General features: G+C 50.6%; 1 protein-coding gene across 24 annotated transcripts in view; it reads left to right on the top strand.

Annotated features, from left to right (window-relative positions):
- The window catches only part of INPP4A (inositol polyphosphate-4-phosphatase type I A), a 130819-nt gene that overhangs the window by 13787 nt on the left and 92067 nt on the right, over positions 1-24965 (top strand). For 2 of the 24 annotated variants that reach the window (XM_082746767.1, XM_082746753.1), the window contains exon 1: positions 5967-6161. The exons of 20 other annotated variants lie outside the window; for them this stretch is intronic. The gene's annotated coding sequence lies outside the window, so the exon portion shown is untranslated. Of the gene's footprint in view, positions 1-5752; positions 6162-24965 lie in introns of those variants that run through there. 2 more of the 24 variants (XM_082746755.1, XM_082746768.1) reach the window with 2 other exon arrangements.

The following is a 24965-nucleotide window of genomic DNA, read 5'->3' as shown; positions in this document are numbered from 1 at the left end:
GGGAAGAGGCTCTAGAGTAGGGGGGGCCAAGAGGAGGCAGACAAGCTTTTCCCTGCCATAGTCTCCAGGGCTGGCTCATCCTTCCTGGCCATGAATCTCCCATGGACATGTCCCCTCCCCAGGTGCGGGGAGGGCCAGCCTCACTCGCTGAACTGGGGATGGCACCTGGGTCCTGGCTCTTTCTTTCCTTGTCCTGCTTTTCCTTTCAGAAGAGTGACTAGGTGTCTGCTCTGTTGGGTGAAAGGGATGTAGTAGCCAGTTTATTCTAGATGTTAGAAAACTGAATGTGTCTTTCTCTTTGAGGCATTTGGATTTTAAGAAGGATATATGTATTGGCAATTCCTAAACTCAAAAGAGGGCCTCTCCAACGGTCAGATGTTAGACCAAGGAATAGGCATGGGTAGGAGGAGATGCCTCCCAGTGTCTGGGTCTAAGTATTTGTCTGCTGCACACCCAGGTAAGGGTGGCCAGCTTTACTTTACCTTTCCTTCCACCCCAGTCCAGTGCATGTGCTTGACACACACACCTGTCATGAGTACTCACGCACCACTCGTGCTCACACTCACTGTTCATGCATGCACTTGCACATATTTCGTTTACACACACACACACACACACACACTCAAAAACACACACATCCCTAGCAGGGCAGTAGCTACAGGAAGTTTAGCTCCCCTGAGGAGCCATGTTTTGCTTTCTGTCTGACCAGACTTCCTGGGACTTAGGGGTGTAGATAGGCATGTATTCAGGAATCTTTACAGAGGAACACTCTTTGAATTCATGCCTATGAAATAGGGAAATTACTTTTTGTGTTTCCAAAACTACTGATGGAAATTGTCTAATCTGTAGTAATTTTTCTAAACCTTTAAAAAAAAATTTAACTTCACATTTTAAAAAGGCAAGGATTATCAGATGGCCCTTTCTCATCTTCTCTGCCCCAGGAGTGGCACCTGTAGGCAAGGCGTGAGCATAGCATCTTCAGTCGTATCCCAGCAGGAATCATGGTTGCCTGAGCTGGTGCTTCTCTTCCAGATTTTTTTCTTTTTAAAGATTTTATTTATTTATTTGACAGAGAGAGAGAGAGAGAGAGAGATCACAAGTGGGCAGAGAGGCAGGCAGAGAGAGAGGGGGAAGCAGGCTCCCCACTGAGCAGAGCTTCTGATTCAGGGCTCAATCCCAGGACCCTGAGATCATGACCTGAGCTGAAGGCAGAGGCTTACTTAACCCACTGAGCCGCCTAGGTGCCCCCCAGATTCTTTTGCTAGCCAGTTCTTTCTCAGTATGAACACAGTTTTTTCATTTCATCTTTGAGAGTGAAGTGTTTTACTTAAGGGAGGTGTCCATCAAACTTTATAGAGCTCTTCTTCTCCCTCCATGGATGTTCTGGTCCATGTGTTATATGGAACTTGCCTTCCTATTCCACAGGTGCTGATGTGGGTGTCTAGCCCCAGTGAATTAGATGCTGTGCTTTTTCAGGGGAAACAGAGATTGTTGGGACACCCTCAGTCTGCAGTATGAATGCAGAAAGTGAGGCCCTGGCCAGGAGGGAAGTGGTTCTGATTTCCATGTTTCATCTCCCACTCTTAAAGGGGAAAGCACCTTCGAGGGAGTCTGGTGCGGGGAGAAAAGTACAGACAAGGCAGAAGTTCTTGAAATCATTGCTGACTGTAGAAGTTGGCTGTCAGCATACTTCATGTGGCCACTGGCCTGGGAACCCTTGCCAGAGACATAGCAGGCATTAGGGCACCATCTGAGTTCAAGATGGCGACCACTACAGGCCTAGAGGCACTTGAAGTGGAGAGTCCATGGAGCACAGACTGAAGTCCTAGGTCAGGATTGTGTAGCGCTCAAGCAATGCTTTGTCCAGTGGGAGACAAGATGGGCGGTGCAGTTCTAGACTGCCGCAGGGGAAGGAGTGTTGTTAAGTGGATCTGGGTCAGGCATTTGCCTCTGATGCTGGGGAACTCAGGATTCCAGCTGACCACATACACCCCCAAGATGAGTGATCTGAGAGAGAGGGTGGGTACAAGTTCCACTAATGGAGTGTAATTAGGGGGTGAGTGCCAGGCCACCAAAAGAAAAACAGCATCAGAGTAAGCTAACCTAGTATAGGCTCCCTGAAGGGCTGGCATTCATGGGACTGAGTGCCTGGCTCACCTGCACCCCTGTTCGGGAGCCCCCTACCCTCTCCTTCTTGGTGTGTAGCTCCTTGACAATAAATCCTTAGGGATCCAGAGGAAATCACTGAAAATATTAAATTCTCTTCACTGTGTTTTATTGCGGGGTGGGGGGGGGTGTCATTGTGTCCCACAGTGGCACTCACATTTGTGAAGATTGTTCTCTGGGGACATGCCCAGTGAACATAACGGATCTGGGATGTCATAGGACATAAATGTCCTTCAGGGCAGGAACAGTAGCTCAGTTTTCTTTGTATCTCCAGAGTATCCCCCAGTGCCTGGTACAAAATAGGTGTGTAATCCATGCTTTTTGAGTAAATGAATGGACAAAGCTACCATTTCATTGTCGAAAGTGCAAGAAAAGCCTCAGTCTGTCCTAGGAGGACAGCCCATTTCCCAGAGGTCAAGTTGGGGTTTAGTCTCACTTAGGAGAGGGAAGTGAGATAGAAGCTTGTGGGATAACTGTGGCTCCAGTCAGTTCTCAGGGTGCAAGCAAACCTGGCTGCTTGGGTCCCTGATACGTCCTTGCTGGGCCCTGGCATTTGTGTCCTCGGCATGAATGTCAGCCAGCTGGCTGGAATCTAGCTGGCATTTCTGCTGCTCAGGAAGAAGGTGCCACACCTTCTTAGGGCTTGGTCCTCTTGGATTTTTTGTCTGTAAATGTTATCAACCTTTGATTGTTGTTTGATTGTTGTTCTAAATGTGAACAAACCTGTATGCACGGGACTCTAAGTGTGGTATCACAGGAACTAGAAGAAGCCCAGTAGGATGGGGTGCACAGGAAGGGTGGCCTCCTCCTTGGGTCTTGGGAACATCACAGGACTTCATGGAGAGTTATGTGTCAAGGGTGGGGGTGATAGCTTGAGCTGGGGGTTTCAAAAGAGACGTGTGTGGAGGACTGGGGGTAACGCTTAGGAAGGAGGCTCTGGAGAGGCAGAGTCAGCTCACTGAGGGGCTCCAGATCTGTCAGGCCCTTTACAAGTTGGGAACTTCATCTCACACAGGAGACTTTTCAGACTTTTAAAAAACTTTTTTAGTCTGTTTTTGCTTCTCACTATTTTAAATGACAAAAGCAATTCCAGAGTCTTTTTTAGGAGTTTGAGGAGACCCTTTCTTAAATGATCATCATCTTTGTAACCATTCCTGTGCTCTAACCAGGCTTGTGGGCCACGATGGGCACCCTCATTCCCATTCAGTGTCCTGGGCGCCAATGCTCCATGCACCCGGATGCAGAGCAACCAGAGCCCACTGTGCTTGTTGGGAAGACATGTCTGTGAAATGATGGAAATGAAACAGGACCAGGAAAGAATATTCTAGACTAGCTGTGAGGAAAAGAAAGTGTTGGGAGTGTGAAGAACCCCAGAAATACAGGTTTCTGGAGACAAATATCATCTCAGGGTCCTCTCCCTGTGAAACCATTTCATCTGGCCTCCTTCTGCCACAGACACATGCTCTTCCTATGACCTGGTGGGGTCTCCACACAAGGGGTACGGTGCAGACATAAAACAGTCAAGCCTGTTGCCAGCGGCTGGGGAGGGTCGTTGGTAGTGAGAGATGATGGGGAAGGGTTTGGCTTGTGGTTGTGCTAAAACATGCTCCTTCTTTAGGAGTCTGTGACTCCAGAACTGCAAGCATAAACATCACTATGCTGTGTGACATGGTGACATAGTCAGGGAGAGAAACATGGCAGAAGAGCAAGGCTGGAGAAGAGGAACATCGGGCGGTGTGCAGGGGACGCTGGGAGGGGCGAGGCGATGGACACTCTGGCCAGCAGCACGTGCAGCCTAACCAACTTCCCCACCTGCTGGGGTGACACCAACCCAGAGAAGCACCCCTTTGAAGCCTCTACCTTCTTCTTAGTGGCTGTATACTAATGTTACTTGGTGCAAGTCCCCAAAACCTGCTTGTACTTAGCTGGATTGGATGTATTTGATAACACGTTATGTTTTACAATAGGCCTACCTGTTCCTGGTTCAAAAATTATAAGCTATAGCACACTATATGGTAAAGTCGGCCTCTACCCCAGCCACCCAGATTCCCTCCCTAGAGACACCAGTGCCATGGGTTTTTTGTGTATTCTTTGCAAGATATTGTGTATATACCAGCAGATGTTATGTAGGTACACATTAACAATTGTTTTCATGTCCACAGTATGACATTCCCCGTCCACTGTCCCCTTCATGCTCTCTGCTCACTGTATCTCAGTACTTGTTGCGAAGCTTCTGTTTTGCCAGGCTGTGCTGTAGGTTATTTAACCAGTGCTCCCTTGAGCATGGTAGTCGCTTCCCAGCCTGGGCTGGGCACTAATAAATTAGGCCTAAAGAGCCCCCCCCAGACCCACCTCCCTGCTCTGAGGTAAGGATTGAGTATTGTCCTGGCTGGAAGGAGAGCATGGGGTTAGGTGACATTTGGAAGTTCCTTCCCGTTGACTGCCATTCTCATCTGGATTGTAACTTTTTCTTTGAGTTGTAGAGGGCAGCTAATGGTTAGATGTTATTATTGGAAGATACGCTTCTTTAAAATATTACCTTATTTACACACAGACCTTTTAAACCAACCCATAGCACTGAAGGAGGTGTGTCAAGGCCACTTTGACCCCCGCTTTAAGAACAGTGGTTCCAAGGGACTTTGCAGGGCCTACCACAGGGCAGAGCTACTACAGGTGCTGCGAATGGTTCTGGAGGGATGTCTCTGACAGCTGGGACCAGGAATGTGCAGTGCTCTTGGAGCAGAGTGGACTTGTAGGTGACATGGGGTCTGGCTGAGGCTGGTTCTGGCCCTTCCCACCCAGCATATCCACTGCTCCTGCCACCAGGCAATGTGTGTGAGAAGGAAGGGAACAGCCTGGACATGGACATTGTAAATACATCTTGGAGTCCTGTAGGACAGTCCTTGTCAGCTTCTAAATCTGGGAGGCAGCGTAGTTTTGCAAGGTGGAGCAGGCGTGGGGTTCCATCTCGTGGTCACATTGCTCAGGCAGAGGAGGCCCTGTCCTAGGGCCTGGGAGGGGTTGCAGCGGGCTCCTCCAACAAGCCTGCCTGTTAGTATTGGTTTCTGTAGGAAGTTTCAGGCATAAGCAAGGTGACTGTGGCCACACCGGCCCTGGGGATGCTCCAGAGAACAGGACTTGATGGACTGAACCAACCCCAGGGGGTCCAGAGGTCTGTGTCTTCGAGGCTGCTTACCAGCCCCCCACAGGACACGTCTAAGCTGCGCGGCCTCTGTCATGGGTGGCAAGGGCTGGCCGATGTTAGACCTGAGCTGCCAGGGTCTGCTGTGTGTAGTGCCCATGGCCCAGCAGCGCTGGGGTGGCTCGCTCTTCTGGCCATGGCGCAGTCCGTACACAGCTCGGTCTTCTCTCTGCCCTGTTGGTGGCTATCAGCTAGCTCAGAGCATAGTCCTTGCTGGGTACACCCAGCTATTGCAGAAGGACGGAGAAGTCAGGGGGCCAATAAACCAGCTCCCGGGCCAGCAGATGACTGCTTTCAGGAAGTGAACAGGCTTCTTCTTTTTTTTCATATTTTCTCTGAAATATTCTTGAGGTTTGGAAGCTCCACCCCAAGCCCTTTGTGGCTGAGGGCTGCTTGGCCTGGTGGAAGGAATGGTCTTCAAATCTTGTGCAGGCCCAAGTCAGGGTGGCAGGGTCCTGGGGCCCCACAAGTCTGACTCTGAAACTGAAAGGGGGCAGAGGGGAGGCAGCAGAGTCGTCCAGATCATGGGGCCGCCTCCACAGAGAGGAGGCTGCTAACAGCGCAGGAAGTGGAATTATTGCACACTGTGCATTTCGACATTGGGACTCAGCCCTCAAGAAGGAAAACCAAGTGTGGGGGTGCATGGTGCCAGGGCTAAAGAGATGAAGAGAAGGGGTCAGAGGGACAAACGGTAGCCACCCTGTCTCTCGCTTGCCTGCCCAGCCCGTCTGCTGGGCTGGCCCAACTGCCGGGCCCTTGCCTGGGACAGGGTCTCTTGCTGTGTTTATTCAAGGTAAGGGGGCCCTGGTGATAGCCCATACACCGAGGCCCAGGAGGGTCTAGTCTGTGAGACATCAGCAAATCTGGCCCTGGGAATCTCTGAGTTACTTGTGCTGGGTGTGATGATAAGTGCCTCCGGCAATATTGTACTTACTTGGGAGGGCTGGGAGTCCTTGTGTAGCTGTGAAACTCCCTTTGGGGATGCAAAGGAGAGATGCAATAAACAGGAAGGAATTTTTTTAAATGTGAGCAGGATACTCACAGCTTGAGGCTGTAGCTCTTCCCCTGCTTGTGAACAGGCTGGTGGTCCAGGTGGCAGGGACTGTCCTGCCACCTCCCTTTGGAGATTGCTGCAGTTCTGCTGTGTGGGGCACCTGGCTGATGGCTCCACTGGAACTTCCTGTTTAGTCGTTGTATTAGTTTCCTAGGGCTGCTCCAGCAAATCCTTACACACTCGATGGCTAAAGCAACAGGAACGTGTGCCCTCGCAGTTCTGGAGTTCTGGAGGCTAGCAGTCAAAAATCAGTGGTCCAGGGTCCAAGTCCAGGGTTCAGGAATACTGTGCTCTCCCCAGTAGTGTTGGGGGAGGGTCCATTCCTTGCCTTGTCCAGCTTCCGGTGGCCGCTGGCATTCCTTGGCTCATGTCCCTCCACCCCCCATTTTCGGTGCCAGCTGTGTAATATCTTCTCTGTGACTTCTTTCTGCTATGTCACAAGGCATTCTGTCTGAAATTCCTCTTAGCCTCGCTCTTGTGAGGGCCCTAATGATTGGAATGAGGGCCCACCCATGTAATCCAGGATAATGTCCCTGCCTTAGGATCTTCAGTTAATCACGTCTGCAAAGCCTGTGCCACATACATAACATTTGCAGGCTCTAGGGATGAGGATGTGGACATCCCACTTACTGACCCTGCTCTGGGCTGTGGTGCGGTATCCCACAGCAGCCTTCAGTGGACATCCAGGGGATGTAGGAGGAAGCCAAGGCTTGGAGAAGCTGAGCCGCTCTTGGTGGCCATGGTTCTTTCTCTGACTTTGCAGTAGGGCCTGGTTTGTGATGTTGCTGGAGATGCACTCGAGGAACAGATAAGCCGCTGTCATTTTCTTATGTTGTTATGTTGGATGTTTGGAAAAAAAAAATAAGATCTTCGGGGTCAGGTGCCATGGCTGTAACTTGTTAGGGATGTGTTTGCTGAAAGAATGACTTTGTTTCAGTGTGGCCTGATGGCTTTGGGCAGCCTCATTCTCCTCATTTTTACGATGATGGGAGAACAACTTGGTGAAAATGAGATGGTGTCACTTGGGTGAGATGGCCCAGCGTGGGTGGCCCAGCAGGGGCATATGTGCTGGGTCCTTATTCCCTCTGAGTTCCCAGTCCCACCAGGGAGAAGTCACATGAAGAAGGCCAGGTGATGTCTAGGATGGACTGTGTTCATCCCTGAAAGAAGTAGTGCATGGGGAGATGTGCAAGTAGCTGATGCACTAATAGGACAGACATCTGTCAAATACCTATTTGTGCTGGGCAGAAGGAAAAGAACAGCAAACAGAGCATACCATTCCTGCCTTGGGGTCGGGGGCTGGGAAGCCAGAGAACAGACATTTGAAAAGTCATTCTACTATTGTGGACTGAGGAAAGTTGTCTTTGATGTGAATGTGAACAGATACATGTATGATATATTTATTTATTTGTATTTATGTATTACAGATAACGTGAAAATTGACAGTAGTCTGTGGTCCTCAGTCTGTTGCATATCGTCAGCTCATTCTCCTCCTTGCACCCACCTCAGTGGCTTTCAGAGTCCCCTAACTTACTGGGCCCAGTTATCTCCTTCCCCAGAGAGTGGAGCCTGCTTCCTCTCTGCTCTCCACGCTGAGGCCCCTGCTCGGGTGGGTGGGGCCTGCAGCTTCTCCCAGGATAGCCTTGGCTTCTGCCTAGCAGCCTAGCCTCTAGGGCTCTGCCTTCTGCTGATCATCTGGCTCCCTGACCAGGCCAGCCCTGCCCACGTTGTTCAGTCTGTACGCTGTCCCCTGCAAGTTGTGCCCCTGCCTCTCCCCAGGTGGTCAGGAAAGCACCCCCCCCCTTGTTGTGTTTCTTAGGTCACCCTCGTTGAGCACTCACTGTGCCCCAGAACAAGATGGCTCAACTTGGCGGGGGTGGGGGGGGGCACATGTCCTGTCACAAGTCAGAAGCCAGCAGCCCTAGGGCAGCCTTGCTGAGTGCTCATTGCTGTGCCCCGTCTCCAATCACTGTAACACCCTCAGGGATGCATGTCCATCCTCCTGTCTCACAGATGAGAGAACTGGGGTGCAGATGGTTAAGTTCCCCAGCCGGTCAGCGGCACAGCAGGCATCACAGGTCTTTCTGTCCACAGAGCACCATACTCACCTTTACTTGCTTACATCAGGGAGGCCTCGCTCAGCGATAGACCCAGCCACCAAATGCATAGCAGTGAGGGGGGGCCAACAGGTGACAGTGTCTGTCTGCATGCTTTCTGATAGGGACCCACAGCTTTATTTCTGTCTCTCTTCTGCATGCTCGTCTCACAGTTGTATATGTTGTGGCAGTCACTGAGCGAACATGCCAGACGTTTGCACTCTGAGCCTCTTTGAGCAGAACATGGGAGACAGGTGCTTCGTTTCCCCTTGGGCACCTTGCCCTTTGTCCGTTTATTGGTCACCACTCTGTTACCTCTATTTCTCCGTCTGCTTATCTCCTTTCTCTGTCTTTGTTACCAGTTAAGACAGAGAACCCGTTGGCGGTGTTAGTGACTGGCCCCCACCATGTGGTGGTGTCAGGTGCAGTAGAGACACAAGCGCCATCAGTGTCCTCCACCGTTGGAAGTGAGCAGAAAGTCTCTTCCCAGCTTCCGTGGTTTAGCATCTGAGCATTGTCTTGAGTAACAGAAGATGCTTTTGAATGTACTCAGCACACATCCACTCACATTTGATTTTCTTGTATATAGCACATGGAAACACGCACTTGATTTCTTGTATTATAATAGCATTTTCCTTATTTTAAAATAGCAAAAGAACAAATGAATTAATCAGGCATTTGCCAGGATGTCTGGGTGGCTCAGTGGGTTAAACATCTGTCTTCGGCTCAGGTCATGATTCCAGAGTCCTGGGATCAAGTCCTGCATCGGGCTCCCTGCTCAGTGGGGAGTCTGCTTCTCCCTCTGCCCCTCCTTCTGCTTCATGCTCTTTCTGTCTATCTTGCTCTCTCACTCTCTCTCAAATAAGTAAATATATAATCTTAAAAACAAACAAACAGGCATTTGCCTATTAGCTCAGAAACTTAAATACCATCTTAAAGATAATTTTATATGAAAAGAAATACTTTCTAGGTTCCAAATAACTTATAAATGGGCTTTTGGAATGCAGCCTGTTGATTGAACTGGCCAGAGGTGCAACCTTACCTTTGTGGAATTCCAGAACTGAGCTTTACGATATTTATCAGTGATAGTGCTTTGTTTGCTTTCCAAAGCAATGAGACCATGAACCAGTGTAACATATGGTAGCTGGAAACGAGTGGGATATTAGTAAAATATTGAGGTTTTATAGTAAGGCAAGATACCCCAAATTTGACATCTCTGTAAAGAGAACAGAAAAAAATGAAGGTGCCATCAGGGAGGTATAATAAAGGAAGAGAGGGGAATGAAACTCAAACCAGAGGTGTACCGTGTGGGGAAGGCTGGTGGGTCGGTCCCATTTTGGGGCCTGAGACCTCTGGCATTTCTTTTTTGATCTTGATCCTGAACCCAGTAAAGCTTCAGTCTTCACTCCTTCAGTAGGAGAAATACAACTTTCTCTCTCCTTCTCTCTCTCTCTCTTTTTTTAGATTTATTTATTTTTATTTGAGAGAAAGAGGAGGGAGAGAAAAGGAAGAGAATCCGAAGGAGAGTCCCCACTGAGCATGGAGCCTGACATGGGGCTCGATATCATGACCTTGAGATCGCTATCCGAGGCAAAACCAAGAGTCAGATGCCTAACCAGCTGAGCCACTCTTGAATGCTGAAGCACTGAAGTCTGTAACCCTTCGTGGGTTCACAAGGGAACCATAAATCCGGCTGAGACCAGTTGCAGGGCTCATGGCTGGACACGGAGGGGAGGATGGGCCTCACGTCAGCAAGGACCCCTGGCACTAGGAGCTCGCAGGCTTGGAGGATGTCTCTGGAGGTTGTGGCTGAGATGGCAGAGGGCAAGCCAGCCCTGCAGAAAACCTGTGAGCAGCCTGGGTCAAGGAGGCGCTGGGGATTCGGGAGGGACCAAGACCAGGCTGCTGCTTTCTCTACAAGGGCTGCACATCACACTGAGCTAGGGGCTGTCAAAAGACATGGAAGCCCGCCTTCCTCTCCCTGCCCGCCCCCCCGCCCCACCCCGAAAGTCATGTGGAGGTAGGGTCAGCACTGGCACTTGTCACCTTTGCATGAGGTGATCCTGAGGTGCAGTTGGATTGGGGCAGCTGGGCCCTGGGTCTTCGGAACTTGGGCTTCTGCACTGAGCCAGCCTGTTCTGAATCTCTATGGCTGTGCGGGCTGATCTCTTACTGCTGAGCCTCAGGCCCTAAGGTGAGAGGAGGCCGCGTGCACTTGTGCAGTGTACTCTGCCTGGTGCTGGGGACGGTTTCATGGCCAGAGTGGCTGGCGATGACGGACAGAGCAGGCCTTGGGCCCCCTCCTTCCCACAGGGGTGTGACCCATAGGGGTGTGAAACCACACCCTGATTGTAGGTGTGTCTCCGTGCAGTGGCCTGTGGCCAGAGAGGACACAGCTACATTGACCGGTCTCTGACTTCACAACCACAGAGTGTGGGTGGGACCAGTTGGCACCCAGGGCATGTCTCCTCACTGTCCTAGTCCAGGGGTTGGCCAACTTTATCTGGAAAGGGCTTTGTGGACCATATGGGCTCTGTGGCGGCACCACCCAGCTCTGCTCTGGTGGAGTGAATACCACCCCACACCGTAGGGAAACAGCTGCATGTAGCTGTGTTCCATTCCAACTCTCCAAAAACAAATGGTGGGCAGGACTTGGCAGAGCCCTGTCCTAGATGGGTATTTCATACCTCCTCCAGCCTCTGCTACCTCTGGTCTCCACCTCACCTCACCTCCCTCCCTGCAGCTGGCCTTGTTTCCAGCAGCCTGGATTGCACTCGTGCCCACCACCCTCCTGCAAAGGTGCTGCTCGCATGCTTGGAGGCCAGCCTCTCAGACCCTGTGCCCTCTCCCCTGACAGTGGCCAGCCCCCAGGCTTCATCCTTTGGTGGCCTCTCGCTCCCTCCCACATCCTTGGAACGTTCTCCCCACGGCTCCTGGAGCCCCTCACTTCGGAGTGCTGGGCCAGTTTCTCCTCCACTCCCTGATACCTCCAGGGCCCAGTCCTGGGGCCTCTGCTCTGCTGGCTTGTCTGGTGGTGTCAGCCACTCTGGTGGCTCACTTACCTCCCATAGGCGGAGAGTTTCTTGGCACCTCGCTCCAGTCTAGATGTCTCTACTGCTTTCCTGGCAGTAAGCATCACACACGTGACAAGCCCCAGACCACACTCCTCCTCATACTCACCCACTCTTCCTCACCTCTGTGAATGACCACACCCTTCTGCCACTGAGATGTTCAGTGAAGCCTTGGAGGTATCCTTGATAGCTCTTCACTTTCCGTGTCATCTGTCAGGAAGTCCTTCTGCCTCCATTTTCCAAATGCACACACGTCTCCTTTCCCTGTGCCCTCACTTGGCCCTCAGTACTGCACCGTCTGCAGGATGTCTGCCTGCCCTGCTGCTGCCCTCGCCCCTGCTCCGGCACTCTCTGGCAAAGCAGCCAGAGGACTTTGCAGAGCAAAATCGCATGAGCTCGAGCCTCTGCTCAAAACCCTCCAGAGGCTGCTCACGGATGTGCAGCAGTGGCCATGAGGCTCCACAGGGCATTCCCCCTGCCCCCCAGACCCGCTGCCAATCTCATCACCTCCAAGTGCCCTACTTTGTCTTCAGGCAGGTTTCCCTGGCTTGCCTTCTGCCTGGCATCTCTTCCCCCAGATACTCACGTGGCATTCTTATGCTCATAGCTTCCTTGGGTCTCTGCTCAAGTGTCACCTCCTTAGTAAGGCCCATCCTGACAGCTCTTTTTAGAATTGTGATTTCCCCAGCCCCTGGTTTTCTAGCAGTCTCTGCCATGACGGCTTAGGGACTCTTGTCAGGTGTTTTAGAACCACAATGTTGGCACAGGATGGGACCCACACGAGGCTGACACCCAAGTAGCTGTTTCCAGAGCCCCTGCAACAGGGTGTGGCTATGTTTGCAGTAGGCATCCTATTAGTGGCCAGGGGCATAGTGCGGCCAGGTGCCTGCTGTGGCGATGGGGGGCGAGGGGGACAGCTACAGGGAAGCCCTGCTTGCTTTCTGATAACAAAGGCTACTTTATTTTTCATTAAGAGCTTAGGAATTACAGCCACAAAGCCTTCTTAATGACATTGCTTTTTCAGATTGTGTTCCTCTTAAATGTATAAAGGAGTCACACGTGGGCTAAGTCTGTGAGGAATTAACTCATCTGGCAGGGTCTGTATCAGACCCACTGCCACACATAGGCTTTGTGGCTGCCATGAAGACTTTCCTCAGTCTTTAGTTTTCCCCTTTTTCCTCTCCGTTTCACTTTTTGAGATTTTAGAATTCTACTTTTTGCTTTAGAATTCTACTTTTTGCTTTGTCACATCCCTGGGTTTTCAGGAGCCCAGCTCTGGACTTGAGGGTGTGGGGGTGGGGAGAGCTGGCCCATGGGGACTGATCAAGCACAGGTGCATCCCACTCTGGATGTCTCCTGAACTTGTGACCCTCCATCTGGTTGCCTCCTGACTGGATCCCTGCCTGCCTATAAGCGTCCACTGCACCAAGGGGAGGGGACACCCAATTGCCAGTTCTGAACTCTAAGGGAACTGAGGGCCTGCCTGGTGGGTCTGTGTTCCCAAGTGCTCAGCCCTTCCCCTCCCTTCCCCTCCACTGGGAGGCATGGCCCGAATTAGAGTCCAGATCCTTGGCCTGCAGCACCTTGGGCCCATGCAGCGAGGGATGGTGGGGGTATTTCTTCCTTCTTGGCCGGGAACTTAAGGAGCAGCAGGGAAAGAAGTGTGACTGCAGGACTGTGGGAGAAGTGGTGGTGATTTGGGTGGTCCCTTCTTTGGATGTCACCTCTGGTCAGGTGCAGAACAGGGCCAGGCTAGAGGAGCAGCTGAAAGACATTTCTAAGGAAACCTTCACTGGCCTTCAAAGAATTTTCAACATGTGTTTCGTTGTTGCTGTAACCCACTCAGTCTGTAGCCTCAGAAACCAGAATGATTTGGGCAAACTTTTGACTAGAGGTCCCATGAAAACAGATTTCGCCATGGGTGTTAGATGTGTGCCTACACGTGTTTCTGGCTCCATGGCCAGTGGCCCTATGAGTGAGGTCCTGACCTAAGCCCTGGGAGAGACCGTGTCATTATTTTACAGCCTTCTGTGTGGGAGGAAAGGATGAATGGGGTTAAAGCAATAGTTGGGGTTAAAACAATATTTAACTTTTTAAAAAAATTTTATTTATTTTTTTATTTTCAGTATAACAGTATTCCTCATTTTTGCACCATACCCAGTGCTACATGCAGTCCATGCCCTCTCTAATACCCACCACCTGGTTCCCCAACCTCCCACCCCCTGCCGCTTCAAACCCCTCAGATTGTTTTTCAGAGTCCACAGTCTCTCATGGTTCACCTCCCCCTCCAATTTCCTCCAACTCCCTTCTCCTCTCCATCTCCCCTTGTCCTCCATGCTATTTGTTATGCTCCACAAATAAGTGAAACCATATGATAAATGACTCTCTCTGCTTGACTTATTTCACTCAGCATAATCTCTTCCAGTCCCGTCCATGTTGCTACAAAAGTTGGGTATTCGTCCTTTCTGATGGGGTATAATACTCCATAGTGTATATGGACCACATCTTCCTTATCCATTCGTCCATTGAAGGGCATCTTGGTTCTTTCCAAAGTTTGGTGACCGTGGCCATTGCTGCTATAAACATTGGGGTACAGATGGCCCTTCTTTTCACTACATCTGTATTTTGGGGGTAAATCCAATGAAGACATACAAATAGCTATCAGACACATGAAAAAAATGTTCATCATCACTAGCCATCAGGGAGATTCAAATTAAAACTACATTGAGGGACGCCTGGGTGGCTCAGTTGGTTAAGCAGCTGCCTTCGGCTCAGGTCATGATCCTAGCGTCCTGGGATTGAGTCCCACATCGGGCTCCTTGCTCCGCAGGGAGCCTGCTTCTCCCTCTGACTCTGCCTTCCACTCTGTCTGCCTGTGCTCGCTCTCGCTCGCTCTCTCTCTGACAAATAAATAAATAAAATCTTTAAAAAAAATAAAATAATAAAACTACATTGAGATATCACCTTACACCAGTCAATATTTGACTTTTGAATAGCTTTTTTTCTTTCCTTTAAACTTGGCAGTCTCACTAAGCTATCAGGGAAAATGTAGAATTAAAATATGTAATAGGTAGGAGTATTTTTTTTTTTAAACTTGAGATTCATGTTGATATCTTGTTACCTTTGGAATATTCCTGTTAGGTCATCTCAGAGGTTTAAACTCTGGTGGACAAAGGTGTGGATGATGGTGAGATGCTTTGGGACATCACACTTCTGAATCTGCTGCTTCTCAGAGGCTAAAAACTCCTGATTGAGCTTTCAGGAACCAGGGACAAGCTCAGTGTTTGCTAAGTGGACTGCAGGTTTGAAACGTGTAGCCTGTTTCTGTCCACTCCCTCCTCCCCAGACATCAGTAGACCTGTGGGTTATTGGCAGTAGTGAGGAGGAGCCACAGGTGGGGTCCTTGGTTAGGGGAGGAGGGTGTGACATACACAGCTGTACCTGAACCCAGCCCCCTCTGACAGTTTCGTCAAAACCTGTCCAGAGCAGGAAGGTCAGTGGTGTGAATGTACATAGATGGCGGTACCCAGAGCCTTGATGCCTCCAGCAGATGCTCTCTACCATCCCCCCATGCAGGGTCCTGCCCCCAGCACCTCTGGGTATGGTGGCAAGGATGGGGTTAGAATAAAACTCCTTGGGGGAGCTCAAAGCCCAGTGGAGAAGCTGATTCAAAATGGGAAAGACAAGCACTGTGGCAAGTGCCCAAGGGACCGGTTGGTTCTTGCAAAGGGACCTGGTGCCCATGCCTGTCCCCTTCTCCAGCTGCTGCTGCTGAGGCATTTTCTCCCTTGTTTAGCCATTTTCACGTGTCACCTTACCCTGTGGATGGTGAGTTCATGAGGGAGAGGCTGTGGTAGAGTCATGAGTGTCATGAGTGTCCCCTGCAGCCCTGGCCCAAGCTTCACTGAGTTTGAGGACCTCCATTCTTCAGCATAAGGCATCTGCAGAAACAGTTAAGTTACTAGGGGTCTGAGGAACCTCTGTTGCAAGAGAGGGATCTGAGGACCAGGAACGGCAAGTGACTTGCCCAGAAACGTGCAGCTTGGCCATGCCTGGAGCTGGATCTTGAGCCCAGACTCCTGGTCTTCCTTATGGAGAGGAGGGAGAGAGGGCATCATAGGTGTCGTGTGGAGAGGGTGACAGCCTAGTTGTCAGCTTCTGCATCCACCTGTCCCCTGCACTCTGGGCACTGGCTGTGGTGGCCTGCTTTAGGAACCCTGTGGTGTGGCCACCCTTGCCAGGCCGTGGCCACAAGACTGGTGGCTGTCTCATGAGCTTTAGCAAATCAGAGGGTGCCTGGAACACCTGGCAGCCGGGAGCATCCTCGCTGCTGGCGCACTGACTGCCCTACCTCCCTGTGTCTATCCGCTCACTCTTCCCTCCTCTGTCCAGCTCAGGTCCAGGAGATGCACCGGCTCCCATTTGCACAGTGCATGGGGTGCTTCATGTCTGTCCTTCTGTCTGCCTAGCCTTCCCTGGAAATGGTGGTGGGGTGTAGTTTACTTGCTTCTCAGGAGCTGGAAGTGACACTTTTATTAAATGACTGCCCAGGTTCACATGGCATTAAAAAGCTGATCTGGGTCCTAAACTGTCTTGACTTCCCACTTCACCAGAGAGTTGAGTGAAACGTTTGAGAGTTAAGACATAGGTTATTGGGAAAGATACAATTTATTCACCAGGGGACAGTTTCAAAACTTGTTTGAGGCTATTACAGGTCTTACATAGTTACACACTATGAGGGTGTTACTTACCTGTGGCCTCTTTCAAAAATGACAAACAGGTGTAGAGAGAAAAATCCTGGCTTCTGTCTTGTTTTACAGTTCCGCTTTCCAGACATCCAGTGGGCCCAGCATGTTTGCGCATCCTCCTAGAGGTGGTGTGTCTGTCATTTACAGACATGTATGTTTCTGAGTCCTCTGTCTTCTAAAGCATGTGCTAGTTTCACAAGGCTGGTCTGAAAAGCTATACACGTGGGTCGTGATATCACTTGTGGTTTTAGTTTCCCATTATTTCTCTTTTTGTATTAATAATACCCAGTATTACCTTGTTAGCCTCAAGAGCAGCCTGTTACCGAGTGGACTTTAGTGTCCATGGCACAGCAGGTGAGGGCAGTTTTCCATCCTTCTGGATGCTTGGTGGGTCCGTGGCAGGTTTTTTTGTTTTTTGTTTTTGTTGTTGTTGTTGTTGTTTTAAGTAGGACTCCTACACACAAGGAGGTCCTCTAAGGTAGGTGGAGTTGGAGGTGTGTAGCATACTTTGCAACATGGAAATGTCTTAGAGATCTCCGTGCTCTGTGCTGAGGAAACTGGGGGGAGATGAGCCCTGGCTGGTACTTCCTTCACTCCACAGACATCATTGAGGGCTGGAGCAGGTAACTGGCCCACCCATTGTGTCGTGGATGGTAAGTGACTGGTGAAAGTCAAATGAAGCTCCTGGCCTTCTTGTGTGCCGTGAGGTGCTGGGAGGCTGCAGACCCATTTCAGCCAGGCAGTTCACCACATCCCTGGCAGTCCCTAGCCTCTCTTTGCACATTGCCATTGGCGTCAGCTTTAGTGGAGGAGCAGGAAAATTGGTTTCATTATTTTAGAGTCATGGTTTTTAAGAAAACACCTATTTTATTGATAAAAAGCATTTCCAAATCATTTTTCATATGTACCAAACCTGTCTAGGGCACTAGAGATACACATTTTATGTTTCTCAGTCATGTCATCATTTAATAAAAGCTCATTTGGGGGCTTCCGTGGATCAGCTCTGTGCTGAGCGCTGAAGAGTTAAAGCTGGAGCCCTTGGAGACCGGGATTTCGAGAGTTTCAAGGTGTTTTTCTTTATGGCGACAAAGAGGGCTGTGTCATGAAGAGCAGAGGGTACTTAACTTCTGCCTGGGTCTGGGAGAGGCTGCACAGAGGGACTGCTATTTAAATTGGGCATGAATCGTGAGTAGGAATTGGCAAGCCTAAGCCCACAAGAACAAAACCAGGAAGGGTGGGGCACTTGGGTGGCTCAGTGGGTTAAGCCGCTGCCTTCGGCTCAGGTCATGATCTCAGGGTCCTGGGATCGAGTCCCGCATCGGGCTCTCTGCTCAGCAGGGAGCCTGCTTCCCTCTCTCTCTCTGCCTGCCTCTCCATCTACTTGTGATTTCTCTCTCTGTCAAATAAATAAATAAAATCTTTAAAAAAAAAAAAACCAGGAAGGGTATTCTAGATGGAGGGGACCCCGGACAAAGGCGCACGGAGATGGGTATTTGAAAGCCAGGGAGAAACGCCTATGGTGGGGCATTTAGTAAGCTGGGGAGAGGTGGATGGATCATGGGTCCATGCTGGTGAAAGACTTTGGACCACATCCTCTGTGTGCTGAGAGAGCTGTGGAAGGGATTTCATTTAAGTCAGCGACTTAGCCCATCAGATTTCCAGGTTACATCGAGCCTTCTAAAACCCTGTGGGCCATACTTCAAGTACCCAAATTGTCTCTCTCCCCCAGCTGTTGAAACTCAACTCTTGATCATCCAGGAAGATAGTTGAGGTTGGAGAGGGAGGCTAGGCCTTGGATAAAGCAAAATCAGAGATACCACAAAAGGAGTCAAAATGTAGTACAAAATGAGTTTAATATTGTGAAAGTTACACGTAAAATTTAGAAGTACGTTGAACTTTTACAGATACATTCTTTTTTTTTTTAAGATTTTTTAAATTATTTATTTGACAGATCACAAGTAGGCAGAGAGGCAGGCAGAGAGTGAGAGGAGGAAGCAGGCTCCCTGCTGAGCCGAGAGCCCGATGTGGGGCTCGATCCCAGGACCCTGGGATCATGACCTGAGCCGAAGGCAGAGCTTTTACCCACTGAGCCACCCAGGTGCCCCATATAAATACATTCTTTTTGTACTTTAAAGCACCAGTATTTCATCGCATGACCAAAAATGGTTATGGCTGTGGTAGACAGGGCTGTGTGGGACAGGAGTGAGTTCAGCAGCCCACTCCTGGCCCCCTGTTTTCTTCACTGGGGTGGGGTGCTTGGAGAGGGGGAGCAGTACTCTTCATGATGGGGAAGGACCTGCTATGTTGGGGGCCCTGTGTGTTCCCCTTTATTGCCAGGAATGCCAAATAACTGTGGAGTGCAATTACAATGGTTTCAGTTTTTTCCCCGCAAACACACTACCTTCTCATGGTTTACCAAGGCGAAGCCACAAATGTTTCATCCACCCACAGGTAGGCAAGATTTGATGGCAGAATCTTAACTAAAATCAACTCCAAATAGCTTTGTGGTAACGAGCCTTCCTTGCCATGAGGTCTTGCCTAAATTTTCTTCTTAATAAAATGAGTCAGACTTGTCACCTGAAAAAAAATATTTTTAAAACTCAAAACTTTTAAAAGAATTTAATTAGAATGGGCACATAGGATAATGAAGATTCATACTGTAAGAAATTTGATTTATTTTTTAAATCAAGAGTGCAGAAAATTTAGAAAAACTTGAGTCTTGAAGTTCCTTGAAATTGAATTTTGCTTTTTCAGAGCTAGGCAACCCCAGGTTTCTGATGAGAAACCTGATCAGCCTGGTTTCTGGCTAGGCCACATGCACAGGGCTCTAAGGTTCTGTGTACACTCACACCTGACTGTCTTCTTGGTTCAAACATAGCTCCATGGTGAGGGTGAGTGGAGGTTGCCTTGCTTGTCTGCCCTCTCCAGCTGGGTCACACCTTTTATCATGGAGATGAGCAGCACCCCAACCCCTGCCCCGGTTTCCATCCCCCACCAATGCCCTGGGTTTCCAGCCCCCAGCCCTGGAGTCAGAGAGGCTTTCACCACAGCACTGTGGCCCGGCCCTGGGTGTGTGTAGAGAGGAAGTGTCTGGAGCCTGAATTCTCCTGAGGGTGAAGTCCTGGGGTGGGGTTCCAGGACACCTGTCCGCTCCAGAGGGGAAGTGGGGCCCTCCTCCCTCTGAGTTCCTGGTTGCCAGGGTGGAAACTGTCATAGGGCCCTCTGAACTTTTCTTCTCTAGCCAGGTTTTTAATGGGTACTTTTAATAGATTTATTGACTTTCATCAAGGCCTTATTTCCTGTTGTAAGTTTTCTGTCTTCTCTGGGTACGTCCAGCCCCTTCCCTGCTGTCCTTGAGCAAGTGGTTTGGCACAAGTCCTTCCAGAATCCTTATTTCTGAATGGATGGAAGAGTTCCAGGGGCTTGGGAGTGTCGCATGGCCTTGGTAGCAGCGATAGTAATAAGGAGCAGCAAACCATTTAGGAGCTTTTCTGTGGGCCGTGTATGGTTCACGGGGATGGAATTATTATCTCGTCTGTGCAATGACTGGGCGAGGGAGATGCCACTCAGGCTGGTTTCAGAGAGGGGAACTGAGTAGGAGGCCCAGCTTGTCAGCGCAGGTCACGTGTAGCCTAGTGATTGGCAGAGCCGGGAGGGGGCACAGAGGGTCTGGCTCCAGACTGTGCTCCTGACTGTAGGGTCAGCTGCCTTCCAGGGAGAGGGGGCATGCTGTGCCTCTCCACTGGCCATTCCGACTCCCTGAGGTAGTCTGGCTCCCAGAGGGTCTGGCTCTAGACTGTGCTCCTGACTGTAGGGTCAGCTGCCTTCCAGGGAGAGGGGGCATGCTGTGCCTCTCCCTGGCCATTCTGACCCACATCAGCACACTCTTGGCCTTGTGTTATGAGCAAGAGTGCTGGCACAGTCTGGTCATCCTGCCTGGTGTCAGCAACTAACTGCTCCAGGCCCTGTTCTCCAGTTCTAGGGGTATCTTGGCTTGCGGCCTTTCTCTGGCTGAGGTGCTCAACCCTGTGTTCACAGACTACAGCGTAACAAGAAAGGATTAACCAAAGCCCCGATTCCTGCAAATCTTGAGCTGTTTCGGCTGGGCATCCCCCAGGACACGTACTGGTCTTCCTCTGTGAGAGAATAAGACTGTGGTAGTCCCAGTCCCTCCAGGAGTGACTGACCCTCTTCAGCCCAAAGTTCGGCTGAGGAGGAGGGGCTTTCTGCCTCCATCACACCCTGCTCCCATCTCTCCCTGCCTGTGTCCATTCACTGAGGAGGGCTCTCCTGCCCCGGAGACCACCGCGGGTGAGGGAGGGCAGGCTGCAGACTCTCTGACACCCACAGCCTCAGCCTATGTGGGAGGAGAGATCAGAGGTAGAGGATCGAAGTTGAGTCAGGAGGACTGGAGCAGCTGGTTTAGTTCTCGGGGTCCCAGTGTCTTGGGCCTTAAAAGGCTGAAGTGGGAGGTGGTTGGACACTGTCCGCAGCCTCTGACCTTAGGTTATTGTGCAGTCCTGATCTTCCAGACTCTGGGGCTGCTTCGTAGTCCATTTAGAAACTGCCTTTGATCTCCTTAAAATAGGACGGGCTATTTTGGACATTGCTGTCTATGGAGAGATGTGTGTTTAGAGCTAAAATAGGGTGTACTTTTTAATTTGTGGGCATTTCCTCTTCCAGTTTCACGCACACTGTATTTAAGTCCTAGCGTCCTCTTGCCCACCCAGGAGGACAGCCTCTGGCCAGCTGAACAGACAGACTAGGCTTGGTGAACGCCTCCCTCCTCGTGGCTTGTGCTGCTCGTTCGGGGCCCAGGACGTCTCCGTGTGCGGAGGAGCTTTACAACCTTCTGTCTCTTGTCTTCTAGTCCAAGGACCAGGTCACTGGCCCAAGGGCCCGAGGGATTCCAGAGCATAGGCGACTGACAGCTTTCCTTACAGGCCAGCTGCTGAGCGCTTGTCGCCCGGTCGTGCTGCCGTTATGGTCAGAGTGGGGATGGGGCAGCCTGTGGCCCAGACTCTGAGTTAACTGTGGGCAGGTGTTGTAGTACATACATACATACACACACACAGACACACACACACACACACACAACGGTGGAGATCTCTCTTTTGGCCCTTTTGTTGGTCACCGATGTGGCCTTGAAGCGGGTGCCCCCATAGAGGGGAGGTTGGGAGGTGAGGTGGGAGAGCTGAGGAAGGTGCAACTCTCTGTCCCATTCTGTCCTGGCGTACTCGGCATTCCACTCTTCGCCGCTGATTGCGGACATAGCCCACACCCTTGTCTTTCTCTTGTGGGGCTTTTCTGGTTTATTGAAAAAGGGGGAAGTCTGATTTTTTGTAACAATGAGGACTTAGTTGGAAATAGTTGTGTCAAGCTTCAGGCTTCTCTCTAGGACAGGAAACTAGACACAGCTTCTCCAGCTTCAGTGCCATAGAATCAGTCACCTGGAAGACTTGTTCCAGGGCCAGCGCTGGGCACCACCTGTGGGGAGTCAGGCCTGTCGTGCAAGCTCCCGGGTGATGCTCACGTGGCTAGTCCACAGACCACACTTTGGGTTGTCCTGGAGACTTGTCCCTCTTCCTGGGCGCTGATCACCCCCAACTAGAGATACTGCCTTATTTTTATTACCTTTCAAAACCTGGGCTACTTCTCTCAGCACTGATTGATAACACCGCTAATTCTAGGAGTGTGTGGCGGGGCTCTTGGCCCTGCTCTACTTGGCAGTGGTTCTGATGGGGGACACAGAATCTAGAAGGATCTTCTCCTGCTTGTGCCCGTGAGATGTCCCAAGGCTACCCTATTACAGTGAATTTAGCATGGTGACTTAAAAGCCAGGAGCCCAGATGCTTCACTGTAATAATGACATGCCAGTTCTCGTTACAGAGGCCTCGGAGATGGGTGAATAGTTTGGCTGCTGGCATCTCTTCATGGGAATAACTGGTGTGAAACAGCTTGCCCTAGCCATGGGGACCAGAGTTGTGACCCTGCTATTTATAAATTAGAAAGGTGTTCTGAGTTAGGATCTTCTCAAGTGTGGCAGGAGGCACAGACCCCACTTGTAGCCTATAATCCCTGTTGTCTGTGACAAGGGCAGGTGGTGGAGATGAGGTTCCATTGGGTCCCATTTGTCTGGTATAAAACATCTGTCATGTGCCAGCTTCTCTGGAAAAAAAAAAAGGTCCCAAATGGAGTTCGGGGTACAGAGGATACCAGTAAAATTGTTTCCCCTCTCCTCTTTCCAAGGGATGGTCAGAAGACCAAGTCCTACCTTGTGATTTGCTGGAAGGCCTTTCCCAGAGATGCTTTTATCCTCTCATCGGCCTGGAAATTGCCTCCATACAGCCACTGGTCAGGGAGCTGCTTCTAGGGGTCTGGGCCTGAGTTCAGTCTCTTCCACTAGATACTCCAGGGCTTTCTCATCCAGCGGTGCTGGCGTCCTTCCCTCTGGGCTTGCCCTCTCAGTCTCTGGGAAGCAGAAAGCCTTTTTTCCTGATTTGTAAGGGTACCAGGTAGGGCCCCGAGGGTCCTACTCTCCCACTGTCTTGGATGGCTGGAGGACTCATCCCCGAGAGGTCAGCTCACAGGCTCGACATTGTGGCAAGCATATTTCAAGGATTTTGATCCACCAGCTACCTGTGGAAGTAGTTACTACTCATCTGCAATTGCAGAGGAGGGAAGGGAGGCTCAGAGACAGTTTGGATGACTTGCCCAGCTTTTATCCAATGTCCTGTCATGGTTTCTTTTGGTTCAGTGTGGTTTTTGCTGTAGAAGGATTGTCGTTGTTCCTTTACCTCTTAGGGACATTATTGCTGACTGTCTCCCTTGCACTATGGCTCTGGAGAGCAGGACCCCGGTCAGGGCTCCCTCTCCTTTGGCTCTCTGCTCTTGGGTGCTGTTTCACACCTTGGTAGGCTCTCATGCTGGAGAGCAAAGGACCAAGGTGGCCTGCCAGCCACCGTGCATTTATAGCCTTGGTCCTTTGCTTCTGGCTGCTTCTAGCCCCTGAGAAGCCAGTGCAGCCTCAGGCCCTCCAGGGCACTGAATCCTCAGCCAGCCCGCTTGTTGCCAGGCATGGGCCCTGGTGCCTGTGTGTCTGTCTCTCTGGCCGAACTCCCCTGTGCTGGCATCTGGAGGGTGAGCACCGGGGCCACCGCATGCTTGGGGCCTTCCTGCTGGAACACTGAGGGGTGCTATGATGTGTGTCCCATCCACACATGCTGGTCAGCCCACAGCTGTGTGGGAGCCCCCACATGTACCTTTTACACACCAGCTGTGCTGCTAGTTCCCTTTCAACTTCAAAGCGTCTGGAGGTGGGGAGCCTCACGAAACAGAATTTAACTGGAGCACCTGTGAAATTTTCCTGCATCCGGTGCTTCTATCCTGAGGTCATGGATGTCACTCGTTGTCACTCTACATCCACCTTCACCGCACAGAGGGCTTTGTGCATAGGAGGGGTTCAAGGAACGTGGGTGGACATGGTGTGACCCTCTGAGTAGGGTCAGGACATCTTCCCTGGAAAATGCCCTGCAAGGAAAGAAACTACGTGTCTTTTCCAAAAGCCTGGAGGCATCTCATGTGCCTGTGGCAGCTTGGTCACTCGGCAAGGTTCAAATGTACTGCTCTTGGCAACGGAAATCTCATTGGTTTGCAGTCCCTCATTCTGGTTGCCATTGGCTCCTGGCTGATCCTGTGGCTGGGCGAGGGTGCTGGTTTGTTTATGGAGCTGTACCTGGCTCAAGGTTGGCATGTTCCACCTATCTGACATGGTTTGATGCATAAAGATTCAGTGACACTGTTCCCCATGGAATTTAATGCCACACTTTTCCATATGAAATGATCTTACTACACTGAGCCTCAGTAGCAGATTAATGAGGAGGCTTTATTGTATCTGCAAGTGCTACAGTGTAAGCAAGCAGGCTTGTGTTTGGAGAGCATTCTAGGCCTTTGGCTGTCCCTCCTGATAAACTACACCTTGCAGAATCCCAGGAAGTGGTGGGGATCAGGCCGCCGCCACCTGTAATGGAATGCTTGCTGGACTTGAGTGTCCGGCGCAGCCCACCCCCACCTCCAGGCCAGGCTTTTCTGTTTTGTTTGTTTTTTAGGTGGGCTCCATGCCTAGCACAGAGCCCAGTGCCGGCCCAAGAAACGGTAACCCCTGAGATTATACCTGAGTTGAGATCAGAAGTCGGTTGTTTTCCCGACTGAGCCACTCAGGCACCCCCAGGCTTTCTGTTCTTTAGTGAAAGGTGGCAGCAACAGCACTTTTGCCTTTCTTTTCTCCTTTATTTTGAATCTACCACATTGGAGGTAGGCTGTATGATCTCTTTTGCTGGCTTATTAGCTCAACGGTGTGTGCTTTTAAAGCCAGAAAAGTTTTAGTAAGCAGAAGCAGCGGTAAAGAAAGAGGCACAGCAGTTGATGTGAGGACCCTGTATTCTGGTCCCTTTTCTCCCTGCTTTGTGCCTGTAGCTCCTACAGTATCACATTCTGGGGGCTAAGACCTAGGGGGTCTGGATAGAATCACCACCCAGCCAGGGGAATGGCAGGTTAAATTGCTACTTAGGACCATCTTGTCCAGGCATCAGTGCAAATCACAGATGGGCCCTGATGAATATTAAGGAT

The sequence above is a fragment of the Mustela nivalis genome (genome assembly GCF_964662115.1).
Source record: "Mustela nivalis genome assembly, chromosome: 8".
Lineage (NCBI taxonomy): Eukaryota > Metazoa > Chordata > Mammalia > Carnivora > Mustelidae > Mustela > Mustela nivalis.
This window is presented reverse-complemented; position numbering and strand designations above follow the sequence as displayed.